The following is a 16,296-nucleotide window of genomic DNA, read 5'->3' as shown; positions in this document are numbered from 1 at the left end:
CTCCCTAGACACAATGCAGCAACCCTAGTCTGTTATAAACTTCTGGACTTCTGACTACCAGGACCCACTAATTCTCACCTGAATGGTTTTGTTGTCCCCAACAAATGCATTTTTATTCTTAGAGTTAGTTGAAAAGCTCTTCCTGATGAAGAACAGGTACTGACTTTTTGGCTTTAAGCCAATACGTCTATTTAAGAAAAGGGTAAGGTATAAAATCAGAAGAGCTCCACACTGATTTTTAAAAAGGGGAAAGGCTATAATGCATTCCGTATAGACAGAAGAAGAGGAGTAGCAACACCCAAGTAGGCTGAGATATTCTGAGATGACAAAAGGTTTCTTCTTTTTTGACTTATAATTTCAGATTACTTTTTAGGCAGACATAGAAAAAGATATTTAATGTGTCAAAGGACAATAAAGGAAAGACTTGAGGTAATAAACCCAAGGCCTTAAATATTATAAAACATTTAAAGAAGATAAAACCCATTTAAGAAAATATACTTGGACATTACCTTCAGCCTTCAGAGTCTCAAAGGGCAATTCTTAGCACTTCTTTTGTGTGACTGCAAAAAAGAAATACTTAAAATTAGAAGTCTGCCAAGGAAACAATTTACATTTCCATAATGTCTTTATGACTAGTCATGAGAAATAGGTAGCTGAGTTTGGGTATGTCAACTAAAATCTATAGCTTTAAAAGAAAAATAAAGGCTAGCACGTTCATTTGTGTATATGCAGAACAAGAACTCAGTAAAATGTGGCACAAATGTACAATATAAACCGCTGTGGGTGTAGAGTTTAGATGGAGAATAGAGTATTTATTATAGTATGACCATGAATACCCTGAATAGTGTTATTAGAAGCTTTCTTAATTTACAGAATTAAAGGTTTTGTACATTTCTTTTTTCTTTTCTTTTTTGCAGGGGAAGATTCTCCCTAAGCTAACATCTGTTACCAATCTTCCTCCTTTTTCTTCTTCCCCTATCCCCTCCAAAACCCCAGTACATAGTTGTGTACAGTTGTAGGTTCTTCTGGTTCATCAGTTTGAGCCACCGCCACAGCATGGCTGCTGACAGATGAGTGGTGTGGTTCCACACCTGAAAACTGAACCCAGGCAACTGAAGCAGAGCGTGTCAAACTTTAACCACTAGGCCATCAGAGCTGGCTCTACATTTCTATTTTTATAATTAAAAAAAGACTAATCCCAAATAGGCTTTATCCTATTCATTTGTTTACTCTTAATTACAGGGATTTTGAAAAGATTTACTGTGTATAATACACTGGTAAGCACTGGTGTGTTAGGAAGTATACAAAGGTAAGACACAGGCCTCATCCTCAAAATAGTGAGTGAGGTTGTAGAGATTTGCATAAAAAAAGATAATCGAAAGAGAATAGAGTAAATGAGTGGAAAGAAATAGGGAGCAGAGTGTACCATGTTCAATATAGCTTGAACTGGTCTACAGCACCCAATGCATTGACATTAGAACATGGTTTTATATTTCCTGTCTTAGCAAGCTAGGCTAATAGCAGGGTCCTACTCAGATCTGCAGGCAGAGATGTCAAACAAATGGATGAGTCACTTTTAAATTCCTTTCCATCCAAATGCATTTTGATAGTATAGAATCAAAGTTAGGACTGGGAGCAGTACAGCAGGCAGGATGCTGAGGTGCCTTTAAAGATAATTTGGCGAGTTTGAATCTGAAATGATGTAATTAGAAACAACTCTTCTATTAAAAATTGAGTTTGATATTTTATGCCCTTGGAAAGCGATCTCTCTAAATTTGCTATGAAATCTCAATGATGACCTTGATGTCATATTTACTAATAATCTCCACAGAGATTCAGCCATTCAAAAAGTCTCAAAAGCAGTTTTACTAATGGAAATGCATACATAAACATCAGGCAATCCTATAAACCAGTACATCTACAGTAAAAGACCCATTAAAATGAAAATGGTCTGAGAATTTTAATTGACTGGATCTTTAATATGCATAAACAATATGTTACAAAGGGAAAACAAAGAACCAAACAACAAGCCATACCAGTATGCCAAAACAAAGCTGAGTTTAGGCTGTACTAACAGAAAAATGGGATCCAGAAAAGGAAGGTGATAGTCCTGTTGTATTCAGAGTATATGAGAATATCACACTTATTCTGCAACACCAAACTCTACCAGAGGCACTGGGAATTAGAATCTGTTAGGAGGAGATCAGAACTGTTAATCATGGATAAACAGAAGATAACTGGAGATGGAAAAGAAAAAATGTTCAGCTTATAGGGAGGAGGTGGGAAAGGACATTATGCTGTAAAAATATTTTTTTATTTATTTATAGTGTGCCTCCCCCACTAGATGCACATGCCACAAGGGCAGGTACTTTGTCTCTTTCACTGCATCCGCCATTTCCATGAATAGTGTCTGCCACACAGGAGATGGCTGAATATTTATGAATGAAAGATGAATGGCCTGACGACCCTATGAAACCGCCACTAAGTCTGTATCTATTTACAGATAAAGAAATTTGGGGTTAAAGAAGTTAAATGTTAAATGTTATATATTAAATTAAAATTTGCCCTTTACAACTCTGAACTTCTACAACCCATTGTTTAGTCTCCCATTCAATATTCATTCTAGAAGGGAAAACAAACCACGAGCAAATAAATTGTTAGACTTACAATGTCCTATAATTAGTACCATGGGGGCAAACAAACGGCATTGACAGTTACATGGGCTGATATTTTAGGTAGGGTTAGACAAGAAAGCTTCTCAGAAGGGGTGACAATAAGAAAAGGCCTGAGTGAAGTGAAGGAGAGAGTCAAAAACATATCTGGGGGTGGATATGGGCTGTTGTAAGGATTAAAGGAGATACATATTACCTTTCTTAATATAGTGGCTAACAGACAGCAAACAGTACTCTCAATAACTATTATTTTATTATATTGCTATTATTTTTATAAATGGTGAATTCCCCCACCAGATTATATATTTATCAAAGACATTCATTTTTATTTCCCTATAGCTCCTGAAATAGCACCTAGCAAGAATTCAATAAACATTTATAGAATAGAAAATAGGAAGACATAATTACCAGTTCATTAATTAGAAAAAGCAAATAGATTATATGAATATGAAAAAGTCATCATATTTCATATGCTTGAGTCAATCTAACTCTGTTAAATCAATGTCACTTAATAATTAATCTTTTTCTGAATTAGAAAGAAAAAAGGGAAAAATATATGAAATGACTAGAGCCAATAAGTCATAGATTAAAAAAAGAAGAAACAATAAGAAAAAAATGAAGTTGTCAATCAGGCCACTGTCTTGACCATTAACATACTCTGTCTGCTTCTATCCGATTAATATATTTTCCCAGCGCAAGGATACTACTGCACAGGTATCTGATTCATTTGTGTATCCCTAATACAAACACAGGGCCTGGTATATAGCAAATATTCAATAAATCTTTGTTGAACTGAATTGAACTAAAATTATCTTTAATAGTTCTGATGCTTTTAAGTCAGTTCAAAGTTTTTAAAAAATTAATAAAACAAAATAGGAGATTACAACAGAAAAAAATATCAAGTGTTAGGTTTTGGTTCCGCAGCAAAGGAGTAGAGAACAAGGTTAGTTTTTGCCAAAGAGTGAAATGTAAGTGACTGCAAGATACTGGCAGGGTAAGAGACAGATCAGTAGAACAGACCACAAGGAGTCGAGTGTGGGGTAAATATTACAGGTAGCATTTCCACAGTGTTGAGATACCTGACTAATTATATGAGAGAAAAAAAAATTTGTTCTCTACTTCTTACCAGGCACCAAAATATAAATCAGACTGATATATTTTAATATAATAAGTAAAACAATCAGAGAGCTTTAAGAAAACCTATGTATATAATTTTCTGAACTCTAAGGTGAGAAAGCCTTTTTAGGCCCATAAGCAGTAGTATATAACATAAGCAGTGGTATGTAACAGAAGCACAAAGATTTATGAATTTGACTAATTAAAATTAAAAATTTTTATAAGTTCAAAAATATCTTGAAGAAAACTAAGAGGCCAACAAGAAATAAATATTTTGAATGTATATAATATTCATAGGGTTTAACAGTTTTTATATATAAATGAATAAAACAAATATCTCATTTTTTCAAATGAACAGGAAATTCACAATAGGAGAAATACACGCTGATATATATGAAATAATATTAATCTGTAATAGCAATGAAAGAAATGCGCATTAAAATAAACTAAATATTCCATAATGAGCTGGTTAAATAAATTATACGTAATATAATAATAAGTTGCCAATAAATACAGGAAGTAAAAGTTTATAATACACCATTAAGCTTAAAAAGCAGGTTGTAAAATGGTAATAAGAGGATATCAATGTTTAATAATTTGTATTATATATCATATATACATATATATAGATTATGCACAATGTTTGGTCATATGTATGTATAAATGTAGATCTGTAGGTATGCATGTGTATGTATTAGAAAAAACATATTCATATTAAATAAAAGCATGTAAAGACTATATATACTAAATTATTCCTAGTACTTATCTCAGGTATTAAGATTATGGCAGATGTTTTTCTTCTTACAATTTCTCTTCAAATTTTCTAGAACAAACACAAAGTACTTTTTATAAACATAAAAAGCACTAAAACAAGACATCTAGTCTATGTTGCAGAAAAAAATTAGATGATATATTATTAGATTTTCTGAATGTTAAGAAACCCATTTGAAAATGTCTATCTGGTGAAATGTCTATTTGGTGAAGACCACCTCCATTAAATCTGTAGATTTAAAAAAAGAAGAAGGAAACAAGGAAAGAAGATTGAGTGAGAGAGGGAAAAAAGAGATCAACAAAGAAAAAAGAAAGAAAAATAAGATTTGTAAAAAAAACCCAGCAGCCACCTATAATGGTATCTATTAGATTCTTAGAAGCCAAATTTTAACTGATTACATCTTTAATTAAATTTTCAAAGAAAGGCATAGCCTGGAATGTATAAAACTTAAGAAGTTTGGGGTTATATATATAGTTAGCATACTACTATAAAAGAAAACAGATAAAACATGCATCAATTTCAGTGATAGGGCCACCATAGAGAGACCAATAAAATATGCCAGGAGAACAGATGAAGCCATACGCAATGAGTTTTGAAGTAGAAGGAATATAATTCCAAATAGGTGAAAATTAAAAGTAAGGAATTGACAATTTAGGACAAAATGAAAAGGAACTGCTAAACGCTATCCTCTATCAATAATTACAGAAAACAAGTCTTCAGTAAATAAAAATTTAAATACTAAGTTTGGTTGTATCTCATCAAAAATGTCAAATGAAAACCAATTTATAATCCTTACAGAACATCAGAAAGAACCTGTGCATACATAGCCAGGAGGACAAGATATATTCCCCCTAAGACTGGAAAAGATTTAGTTCTAGTCCATCCATAATGGTGCTTCTTAACGTGGAGGTATTCGTTTTGGCTTTGGGTATTATCAGAGTTTTTAAAACAGCAGAGAAATCTCATAAGTTCTAAGGTGGACTTCATCAAGAACCCATAAAAGTGACCTGGCTAAGCCCCATACTAAAGACATCTAAGATCAAATCAAATTACATTGGGCCAGAGCTCTCGGGCAACAACAAAAGACCATTCACTGGACTCAATTATACTTGCTATTAGGTATTTCAGTTTCCCTTCCAAACAGAGGGGAAAAGTTCAGAAAGATTATGTGCTAAATACTGCTTTTAATCCTAAAATCCAATCAATTTCTTTTTTTTTCTCACTTGTCTCTTTAAAAGTAACCCAAGCCTTTCCCTTTATTATGTGCTGCTTGACTCTGTTTATTTTTATTTCCCAATAGCAGAATGCCTTAAATGAATTCTTAAAAACCAACTCACCAACAAATAAATAAATTAAAACTCAATGACTATAAAAAGTACACAGTCTAACCTGCTTAATTATTAACAGGTAAACAGAATGCATTTCTGAATTATTAATCTCCTTCAACTAAAAACTTTAAAGTTTTGAGCTTCTAAGGCTCCATAGAACAATTATTTTAAAATATTCTATTAAGGCATTTTACTAAAAGCAATGAAAAAACACGAAAGTAAATGGAAACTTAAACATCTGCACAAGCGCATAAGCCAATACAACACATTTTTGAGATTTCAGCAGTCAATAAAATTCCCTTCCTTCCAACTTTCCTTTGTCCTCTTTCAGATACTTTATGTCACAATACATTTGGACAGAACGAGTAGAAACATTCTGGGCTAAATTATATTAATGAGATTGATATAATAACGGTTTTGGAGAAAGCATTTCTAGAACATTCTTACTCCTAAGTACATCATAAGAAGTACACAATTGTGAAACTATGCAAAATGTCAATAATTCTGAAACTAGAAGGACAAAAAGAAAGAATGAACAGAAGACAAAAATCATCATTTTCTCTGGACAAAATACCAGCTCAACTAATATACTGAAGAATGATGGCTGTTTGACACAAGTAAACATTGATTATTACCTAGAACACCAAATAATTAAATTCTATGGTTAGCTAAAAGTTCACCAGGGAGAATAAAGTTTTCATTTTGATCCTTTTAAATAAAAACCTAGGAGATACTAGCAGATTTCGCTACCTTGGTAAATAGGGTATTACAATTTTGTCTTTCACTGAAGATGAAAAATTTATACTGCTTTAGAGAGTGGTTCTTGATCTTTTGGGGGATAAGTCCCTCTGAGAAGATGATAAAAACCAAGGCTCTTCTTCTCTAGAAAAGTATATATGTTCACAAAATTTTGTATAAAATTTCCAGGAGTCCAGAGACCCACGTAACGACCACTTGCCTTCTAATTTGACAGAATTCTAAACACGTAGACATAGGATATTGTACTGACTACACAGTGACCCTAGAACATAACAAGCATGCTTAAAGTTGCTTTTTGAAGATACCCCTAAAAATGAACTATTTTCTAATGATTCGTCTCCTTTTTTCTAAAAGGGGAGTATAAAAACAATTCTGCTTAATTTCATCTTGGTTAAAGGTTAAATATGTCTCCTTTCAGGACAATTGCACTATCAATGCTTGAGCTTTAAAACAAAATAGTGCTGTTTTCAAATTATTCCACATTCTAGAAGTGGTAAGAATTTTCTCACACTTTTGTAACTCTTAGAGGAGGCAGGCTCAGATAACAGCTACATTTTCATCTTCACTTCTACAGATTATGTGATATTAGCAAATACATAAGCATGCTCTGTATTCAGGTTTTGTTCTAAGTACTTTTATGTATATTTACCTATTTAAACCTCACAAAAACTCCAGGAGGCAGGTACCTAGATATTAGATGTCATTATCCCCATTTTATTGACATGTAAACTGAGGCACAGAGATTAAGCGATTTGCCGAAGATCACCGGTCTGCTGAGTGGCAGAACTAGGATTCACACCCACTCAGGCTGGCCAGTCTGCACTCCTACAACCACACAGGTCTAGTTTGAACCCTTCATGAGCTGACGGGTTTTATCGTGTGGTTTTATATTTTAACACAAGTCCACCTCTTCACTACCATGCAAGAAAATGTGTATACTGTTTTGTCATACATATTCATTTAGGAGTTTTTCATAAGTTGCTGACAAAACTGGCACCACCTTTGTGCAGCTGGCAGTTATACGCCATGGTAATTTTCCCAGAGTCAAATACCCAGATGGAAAAATAAGACACTGCTATCTCAGTAAATGTGGAACCCTACAGTAAAAGCTGACCCCTCGTTTCCTTTTTGGAAATAGTCCTGATGAGACAAAATTGAATGATTATACATTCTAAAGGCCAACCAAGACAACAGGACAAATGGGCCAAATTATCATAATAACAGTTCCCAAAGGTGAGATTGTCGTGATTCCTAATTCGTTTAAAGAGAAGAACAAAACAGATTACATGAGTTTTACTGTCTAGGCTTAAATAGTTTTCATGAAATAAAATATTAAAATAAAATGCATATTTAGTGAGGGCAGGCAAGTTGCTTCAAGTGACCAAAGCTGCAGCAACCTGAAAATTTTCTTGGCATATGCTTCTCACTGACAGATTGAGCGTTCCCAGAGATAGCAACAAATTTGTATCTCAGAATTTGCTTTTAGTGTACCAACCTTTGTATTTTGAGTAGTCCCATGAAGAGCAAAGGCTGATAACAGAAAAGAAAAAAGAGAGAAAAAATCTCATCCTTACAGTTGGTACAGAAAAGTTTTCAGTTATAAATTTATCCCATTTAATTTTTACTGAATTATTCCCTACATATAAATGCAGTCAAGCAGGTACTGGTGAGACCACAAATATAAAAGGGCAAAATAAAGCAGAATGCTCAGAGTCCTGAAAAATGGTTAAAGATCAGATATACAGGAAAGAAGGTATAGCACAAGGCAAATAGGAAGACACATACAGGACTACATAACAAGAAAGAACCTTGATAACCGAGGCAGCTTCTTGTCACTAGACCCAGGGACTTCTATGGAGTAACTGATCCCAACACAGGCAAGCGAGGCTGTGAACGAGAACTTGGTTAAAACAGAAAGTAGACCTGAAATAAAATATCACCCTCGGCTCCTTCTGTCTCTAAATCATCCTACATACCATAATAAAACAAATATTTGGAAATCATCTAATTATTACCTTATTCCCTATGATGATTCCCAATCACTTACAATTTTAAATCCTATGTGCTTGGTTTTCAATGTCCTCCATAAGTTAGTTTCATTATGTATCCTCTCTTTCAAATAATGCAGAAATTGTACCCTCCAATACAATCAGATAAGATTTTGAACCTATATATATTGATTCAGCAAACATTTCTTTGAACCTGCAATGCGTTCAAGGATTGTTCATGTAACTGAAATCTACATGGTCATGGAGCGAAAGAACCGAGTGCTAACCTCCAGTTTCTCCCAGACTTTCGCTATCTCAATGTTCCTCCCTTCTCACTCTTTTATTCCTATCCAGGCACCTATGCATGACCTTCCCTTGGATTCAACAAAAGTTGATTCAGATACAATCAATCCAATCGTTCTCACATTAGCTCAGACGCTCACATTTCTGTTCAGAAAATACTGATCATTTGAATACCTAAGAAAACAAACAAAGGGCTAAACTTATCTTCCCACTAATTCTTCACTCAGACACAAAACACGGTGGATCCTAAATTAACACAACACACACATGCAAACTCTTTTACTAGGATCCAGACACTCTGGTCTTCCTCTATTCCTTTATCAGACCACACTTGTTTGGGGCTTTTGAACTTGTTCTTCTAAAGGCTCTTCTCTCAGATCCTTCCTGGTGACTTCTTCCCCTTCTCATCATTCAGTCTCAGCTCAAATGGCATCTCACTATCTACACTTTCTGACCCAAGTCACTCTTTATTCCACTGTCTAGTTTTCTTTTCTTCATAGGTTATCACTCTCTGCAATCACTTTGTTTATTTATAAACTCATTCATTGTCTATCTCTCTGCAATAGGGACCCTATCAGTTTAGTTACATGTGATCCATTGCCAAATCTCTTGCCCCTATGCATTAGGCCTGGTACATAGTAAGTACCCAAATATCTACAGAATGAATAAATAAATAAATAATTATGAAGTTAATATTGAAGCCATAAATATTAGTCAAACACTTACAATGCACAAGGTGATTTTTTAGTTGAATCCCAGGCTGAGGAATGCTCTGCCCCAACATAAGTACATTTGAGAGAAGGGTCCAAGATAAATTTGACGATGCTTATTTTGAAAGAGTTCTAAGCAAAATCGATTGTCACAGAATTAGGCCTAAAATTTCTTGATACTTAACTAACAGTATTGTTTTTCTCAGCGACAGTTCCCTTCACATGTCCCCATTAAACCTATTGATATATCATCATTAACTTTTATGATGTCATGTTTTTATGTTTTATGATGACAGTTGAATGGAACTGAATGAGGGGAGTGACAGTGTCACATATCTCATTTGGGACATTTATTACTGAAAGGGATGGGTCAGTCCCCATGCAACATGGAAAATTCAGGGTGAAACTAAACCCTAAGTACAGTAACATGTACAAATTCACTCCCTTCTTCATACAATACACAAATATTCTACCTATGCCCAGACTTAACAATTCTAATGCTTCTAAAAGTTAAAAAAAAAAAAAAATCATTCATTTAAACCAGGGATCAGCAAACTTTCTGCAAAAGGCCAAATGATAAATATTTTGGGCTTTATAGGTCACACAGTTTCTGTCTCAACTATTCAACTCTGTCATTGTAGCATGAAAACAGCCATAGGCAATAAATACATAAATGAGCATGCTTGTATTTCAATAAAACTCTATTTACAAAAACAGAGAGTGGGACATCCAGGAAATGCAAATAGAAACTATGGTGTGACTATAGTGTGATATTACCTCACCTGTTAGAATGGTTATTACCAAAAAGACAAAAAATAAAAAGTGTTGGCAAGGATGTGGAGAAAGGGAAACTTTGTGCACTGGTGGTAGAAATGCAAGTTGGTACGACCACTATGGAAAACAGTGCAGAAGTTCCTCAAAAAATTAAAAATAGCACTACTATATCACCCAACAATTCTACTTTGGGGTATTGATCTGGAGGAAACAAAAACACTAACCTGAAAAAATATTTGCACTCCCATGTTCATTGTAGCTTTGTTTACCATAGCCAAGACATGGAAACAACCTAAGTGTCCATTGATGGATAAATGGATAAAGAAAAAGTGGTACACATATATATACAATGGAATATTATTCAGCCATAAAAAAGAAGAAAATCCTGCCATTTGCAACAACATGGATGGATCATGAGGGCATTATGCTAAGTAAAATAAGTCAGACAGAGAAAGACAAACACCATATGATCTCAATATACCCAGTGGAATCTTATGGAATCTAAAAAACAACAAAAAATATCTTATAGACATAGAGAAGAGATTGGTAGTTGCCAGAAGTATGGGGTAGGGAGTGGGCAAAAATGGGTGAAGGCGGTCAAAAGGCACAAACTTCTAGTTACAAAATAAACAAGTCCTTGGTATGTAATGTACATCATGGTGACCATAATTAATAATACTGTATTGTACATTTGAAAGTTGCTAAGAGAGTAGATCATAAAAGATCTCATCACAAGAAAAAAATTGTAATTATGTGTTGTGATGCATGTTAACTAGAATTATTGTGGTGATCATTTCGCAATACACATATATATCAAATCATGATGTTGTACACCTGAAACTAATATAATGTTATATGCCAACTATACCTCAAAGAAAAAGAACAGAGAGTGGGACAGATTTATTGACCCCTGATCTAAACCCATCAGTAAAAACCTATAGAATTTCTATATATAGGAAACTTAGCAGTAAAATTTGATTAGAAGGGGTGCTAGAAGCTACCTTTGCATGATATGCATGTTGCTTTTACATGAATTGTATGAGTATTTGGAGAAATTGATGGATATTATGGATGACCTAAACCCTTTGTGTCACCTTTGTCACTGCCATCTAATCCCACAATCAATTTGGGGATACTCTTGGCATTACATGTTGGCCTTATGTAGATTTATTGTCTTTCCATAAATATTCAATCCATCAGATTATTTGTATCCTAATTTTAAAATTACTTTTGAAAAGCTACAACAAATACTTGGCTGAAGCTAAAAAAAATACATTCCCTTTATCCATGCTAATTCTGCAATTCTATTTTAAACAACGATTAATTTTGTCAGACATGATTTGTTTGTAATAAACTCATCTTGTTCATTGCTCATGATTCCTTTGTCTTCAAGATGTTTACTGATTTCTCTTCCAGTGTTTTATTGAAAATGTTGTCAGGCCATTTCAAGATATATTTCATTACATCTATTATAAGAATTGTTTCTTCCTCAACATCTTTTAGGTCCTCTAAATTACCCAATTAGAATATACCTTCATATATCCAAAGTACCAACTACCCCTTTACCTGATTCTGGCTGATAAATGTTTTCAAAAGGTATTTTAAACTCATTTTATGCTTCTCAAAATTGTATTCCAACACCAAAATGGCTACACAACTAAACAAAATTTGGTCAGTAAAGCTTCTAAATGATAGTACATTGACCACATTGTCGTGAGATGTGTTATTAATTAGTAATACTATCATTTTCTATTCTCCATCTTACAGTTGCTATAATAAATTCTACTCCCAATCAGTTTTCATTAAATTATCAGCTCTTCTATTTGTGAAAATCAATAAACTGTATTCTACCTTTCTGACATCCAATTCTGTTTTATCTGTCTGGCTACATAAATCTCTAGAGCCTATGATGTCAAAATATTTTTTTAGCTTCAACTAGGCTTTTGCAAAAATGCTAAAGCTATAACGTCTAAATGTAAAGATTACTATTAAGTTACATCAGTGTGTCAGACAGCCATGAATTTTAAAATAAAATGAGAAAATATAAGATTTTAGATAATACCATAAAAGCTGCTTCAGTTGGATTCAGTACTCAATAAATGCAAACACTTGAGAATCCTAGTAAAAGTAAACCTTGAGATGGTTGAAATATCCATTCTAAATAATGGGAACATTTAGGTAATTGTCTGTACAAAACAAGGATCAGGCTTTTTGAGGTCATAAAATGCTTGGCCTTCCCAGGTAAGATGAATGCAGAAAGCTTACCACTGTATTACACAATAGGGATACGATTGTTGAATCTATCTAAAAAATAGCATTTTCAAAAGCTCCATAAAGTGATTCATTAAAGAAATAATTGGAAAGATTCCTTCTCTTTCCTGATATGAAGGAGAATCAGAAAATGTTGCAACATTTGCCAAAGAGAATGTAGTATTCACGTCTCACTTGTGAGACCTGAATACCTTGATTACCTACGCTCTTGCTATGTATTGAGAATGTTGAAGAAAAGCAGTTCCAAAAGAACACAGGTTTGCTGATCCCGGGTTCCTGCTAACATCACATGATAGAATAGGAGCTTTCACACACAGTCAAACTGACAGTCACTTACTCTGTACTCAGAGGAACCAATTTTCCCCTGTGGACATGAGTACAGCACAAATCATAAAGTGCCAAAAATTGAGTGTAAGTGCAAACCTCTCAACTTCACTCAGGTATCAGCAAAAAGCGCTGGGTTAGCTATGTGTGAAATGAAGTCAGGTCCAAGGAGTTGAAGGGAAGGGCAGATTGGAATTAGAATAATTTATCTGCCTCTGCTACAGGTCATCTACCTCACTGAAAAGAATTAAACCAACCTTGCCGAAGATTTCTCTTGTTTAGGTACAAGCTGTCATCAATGCATTCTTGCTCACTCCTCATCTTCTCCCAAACTATCTTCTTCTTCATAATAGTCTCACTTTCCACCTAAACTCTTTAACCTCTCTATTTCCCTCTCCCTCCCTCTCACTACACACACACATACACACACACACAAAGAAATGCACACTGCATGATGTTAACTGTTAACTTAAAGGATATTTTCTTTGAAAAAATCACATGTGATTATTGATACAACAGCACAGAAGTATGTTAACCACTGAAAAATTAGGGCAACATGATCCAAATCAATTGCCAGATACATTAATATAGTTACTGTGCATCTTCCTTAAGGGGATTACAATGCTATAAACAACCTTAATAAAGATTCACGTAAAGATCCTAATGGCTCTACCAGAAGTAAAGACAGGCTGTTCAAAATGCTAGTAATTGCAGTAAATATGGCAGATTCCATTGATGTGCTTGTATCTCTCTTTCACTTCAAATACACAGATATTTAGGATAATTTTGATAATTAAAAACTGAGCCAAGTTAGAATGAAAGATAGAAAGGGCAATCTCTGATGTCAGAAAAGAAAAGAGAACTGAAAGCTAGGGCCGAGAGAAGGGCTGAAGCCCTGTTGGACCCTAGGGTATCACACTCAAATATACCCAGGTATAGGGGTGCTATACAGAGTGTTACCACCAGTGTATGGACGACAGACAAGACTTAAAGCCAATGAGAGGGGTGGAGCAGCAACTGAGACATCCTTATTAACAGAAGCCCCATCCATAAGATTAGAAGTAGAAAAAATCTACACATTAGCATGGAAGAAATTGAATTCTTCTTAGGGTTCTGGGTAGTAGAAAGTCACATGAAAGAAATACGAAACCCAGGTATGTTACATGGGCACCTCAGGAATCAGCATTTATACTATATTTTGGGGACAGAAAATTCAAGTTTAAAAATTAACACACAAAAAAATCAGGACTTTTTTAGGTTCTTATAGGCACAGATATTGGGTCATAAGATAGAAGGAAATACTAATTCACTTCATAAGGTACTACAGAATTCTCATAGAAAACAACATCTTTCAACTAAAAATGAGCTCGCCATAATATCAGAAACTGCTATTCTTTTATGCATTCATTCAACAACTATACATTAAATGTCTGTTTTAGGCGAGTACTATTTTAGACCCAAAAGACACAATAGTGAATAAAACATAGTTCCTGTCTTCAGCAACTTTATATTCCAGTAAGGGAGACAATGGACACCTAAACAGAAAACCTAATTTCCAGTATAATAAATGCCATAAGGACAAAAGCAGGATAAGGGAAAAGAGAGTGATATGGAGAAGCAGATATTTCAGATGGAGGGTTGACAGAAAGGCTTTCTAAGAAGGTGAAATTCCAGCAGAACTCTGAACAAAGTAAAGGAGTGAATCATGAGGCAGAAGATACTTCAAGAAGTAAGGGAAAGAATTAGTAAAGATACATAAGATTTAAAAGAGATAATTGATCATTTTGAACTAAGTGATGTGTAGAAAATTTTTCCCTGGAGGACTGAATGTTCTTTCTCAACTAGTGTGTAGTATTTATAAAATTCAATAGTTATTGATCCATAAAAGAAGCCTCAACAAACACCAAAGAATTTATATCATAGAAACCATGTTATCTGACCATAATGCAATAATATCAGAAATTAAGACAAAAAGACAGATTAAAAATCCCTATATATTGGAAAACTAAAAAAAACATGTTTATAAATACTCCATGAGTCAAAAAAAATTTTAATAGAGATATTAAGTATTGAAAACTGAACAACTATAAAGACACTACATATCAAAACCTGTGGGATGTAGCTAAAGTGGTACTTAGTGGAAAATTTATGGCCTTAAAATGCATACTCTAAATGTTAAAAAGTTATAAAATTAACTAGTTAAGGATCTAACTTAGCAAGTTAAAACATAATAGCAGAATAAAGCAAAATAAAAGGAGAAGGGAATAAATAATAAAGATCAGGACAAAAATTAATGACATAGAATGATATACGAGAGCCAAAACTGGTTCTTTAAAAAGACAAATAAAACATTAGGTTAACCATATGAAACTGCCAAAATTCAACTTAATAATAAAACTTGCACTAATCAAAATATTATTAATCATTAAATTTAGGCAAGAAAAAGAGGCACTAATTAGAAACTTTCGGAATGAAGAACGTATCTCTAAAGGTAGAGAAATGATGAAAATATAAGAGAATATATTGAACAACTAAACGGCAATCAATTTACAAACTCAAATGAAATGGCAATTTCCTAGAAGAGTGTAACATGCCAAAATCAGTACAATAAGAAATAGAAAAGCTGAATAACTTTAGGATCAATAATTGATAGTGAAATTGATACTAAAAGTTGAGAGCATGAGAAAGGAAAAGTATTGCTAATCTCATTTAAGAACTTGGATGAAAAAGTTCTAAATAAAATAAGAGCAAACCAAATAAAGCAATGTGCATGTGCATATGTGTATGTATATACATAAATACATCATAATTATAAAGAATTTATACGAGGAATGTAAGAATCATTCAACGTCAGAAAATATATTAAGTGAAACATATCATTTTCAGAGATTAAATTAGAAAAACCATTGTTCTCTGAATATAAACAAACAAAAAAAACCAAACACTACAAACATGATAAAAGACATGCACTAGACTAAGAGAAGATATTTGCAACATACATAATCAGTGAAGTCTTTCTATTCAGAATATACAAGCTACAACAAATCAGTAAGAAAAACATAAGCATTATAATTTTAAAAACTGATGAGAGAATATAAATGAAAAAATCAAAGAAAATAAAACCTGATTAGCCAATAAGAATATGAAGAGAAGCTCAACTTTACTTAAAGAAACAAAATTAAAGTAGCAAATAGATACACTTTTACTCCTATCTTTTTATCAAAAATTTAAAAGTCTGTCAATATCTACAGTTGGAGAAGGTATGGAGAAAGAGGAACT

At 33.6% G+C, this 16,296-nt stretch overlaps 1 protein-coding gene and 1 long non-coding RNA gene across 41 annotated transcripts in view; one reads left to right on the top strand and one right to left on the bottom strand.

Annotated features, from left to right (window-relative positions):
* Nucleotides 1–16,296, bottom strand: part of ZBTB20 (zinc finger and BTB domain containing 20) — a 746,442-nt gene that overhangs the window by 583,590 nt on the left and 146,556 nt on the right. For 38 of the 40 annotated variants that reach the window (XM_008523314.2, XM_070581909.1, XM_070581894.1 and 35 more), the window contains one exon: nucleotides 510–560. The gene's annotated coding sequence lies outside the window, so the exon portion shown is untranslated. Of the gene's footprint in view, nucleotides 1–509; nucleotides 561–890; nucleotides 1,031–16,296 lie in introns of those variants that run through there. The other 2 variants (XM_070581880.1, XM_070581889.1) reach the window with 1 other exon arrangement.
* The window catches only part of LOC139076912 (uncharacterized), a 131,762-nt gene that overhangs the window by 55,575 nt on the left and 59,891 nt on the right, over nucleotides 1–16,296 (top strand). The gene's annotated exons all lie outside the window — the stretch shown is intronic.

Source organism: Equus przewalskii, chromosome 18 (genome assembly GCF_037783145.1).
Source record: "Equus przewalskii isolate Varuska chromosome 18, EquPr2, whole genome shotgun sequence".
NCBI lineage: Eukaryota > Metazoa > Chordata > Mammalia > Perissodactyla > Equidae > Equus > Equus przewalskii.
Note: the sequence above shows the minus strand (reverse complement) of the source record. Positions and strands in the feature narration are given on the sequence as shown.